The sequence below is a fragment of the Haplochromis burtoni genome, unplaced genomic scaffold (genome assembly GCF_018398535.1).
Source record: "Haplochromis burtoni strain Fernald_Lab_line unplaced genomic scaffold, NCSU_Asbu1 Contig_1, whole genome shotgun sequence".
Classification (NCBI taxonomy): Eukaryota; Metazoa; Chordata; class Actinopteri; order Cichliformes; family Cichlidae; genus Haplochromis; species Haplochromis burtoni.
In genome coordinates this window covers 2158397-2159899 of record NW_024582362.1, presented here as the reverse complement: position 1 = coordinate 2159899, position 1503 = coordinate 2158397, and positions in this window count along the sequence as shown.

Here is a 1503-nt window from a genome sequence, read left to right as displayed (position 1 = left end):
ACTTTAGCAAAGCTGATGGTAAGCTGGCCCTAACAAGTCCACTTTATTGCGTGCTCATTGACTTTCTCCTATCAGAGCTGTTTAACAAGCCCACTTGATACATGCTGATGAATCTATCAGTGGCTCATGGTTGCTTAAAGCCTATGTCTGAACTTGAGCACAGAGGCAATCCTTGAATCCCATCATTCAAGGATGACAAACTCCACTTTCTCTGCATCAAGACAGCTCATAACTTTTTAACAGTGTCTCTCTGTCCTTATAATTTTATGTATTCTTCTGTAATAGATAACTATACAACTGCGCAATCTACACTACAGCTCAAAATTTTGAAGTCAATTTTCACCTGGTTTATAACCATGTGATCAGTTCACACATCAGTGTCCAAAAGACGCTCATTTTTTAGCTGTGTCTATCATCAAAAATTGAGTTGATTGCAAACTCTCCCTAACAAGTTCACTTTATTGCGCGCTCATCAATCTCCTCTACAGCTCAAAAGTTTGAAGTCAGTTAGAAACGTCTTTTTTTCTTAAAAAACAAGATTCTTTTTATATTTTGTAAATTAGTTGTGAATGCAAATAAATATTATTGCTTAAAACTTGCATCGATCACCAATTATGATTGATGTTTGATAAAATATTACCTGGTGTATGGATTACAACAATAATAGCGAGTGTGTAGATTATATTACCTATCCTCAGTTTATCACATTAAATCTCAGCCTACTGGTGACCCAGCATTTTGCAAATTACAGCCGCGCTAACCAACATCATTTTTTTCAAGTAAAATAAAAATCAATTTTATTTATTACCTTTTTAAACACCTGATTTTTCTTTCTAATGTCATTAAAACAAGTTTGCACATTTGTATAACAGCAGTTGGACGTCCAGATCTTTTAAGCTTTCAGTTTTATTCTCAGTGTGACACATAGATTTGTTTTCGTCTCTTTCAATAAGAAAGTCAAATCTTCAAACCCTAAAGCAATCTTTGTTTCTTTCAATCATTCCAATATTTTTCATCTCCTGTTAATTGCAGTTAACCAGGGCTTAGCTACTCTGATCTACAGTGATTTTGGGGGTGTGGATACCTAATTTTTTCACAGGTGCAGAGCCTTTTTCTACAAAATTATGAACAAACTGCATTTTTTTAAAATTACCATTAACATTAACGTAGACTGACAAGTAACTCAACATGTGACACAGTGATCAGTAGAGAAGAAAGAAAATAACCCATTTCAAAATTTCTAGTTCAGATCAAAATTATTGTTCTGATTAAGGAAACAGTAAATTTGGCCACATTATTGTTCTGATCCTCCAGTTTTCCCTTTCCAATGTGAATAAATAAAATTCAACTTTTTTTTAAAAATAAAAGCAGATGCACACCCAGATATTTCTTACAGTAAGAATCCTCCAACAACCTTTCAAAAGAAACATTTTTTGTCTTTCCTCAATTTTGAGACCAACTGAACCCACAAACCTGAAGCTGCAGACCCCAAACTAACCAAAT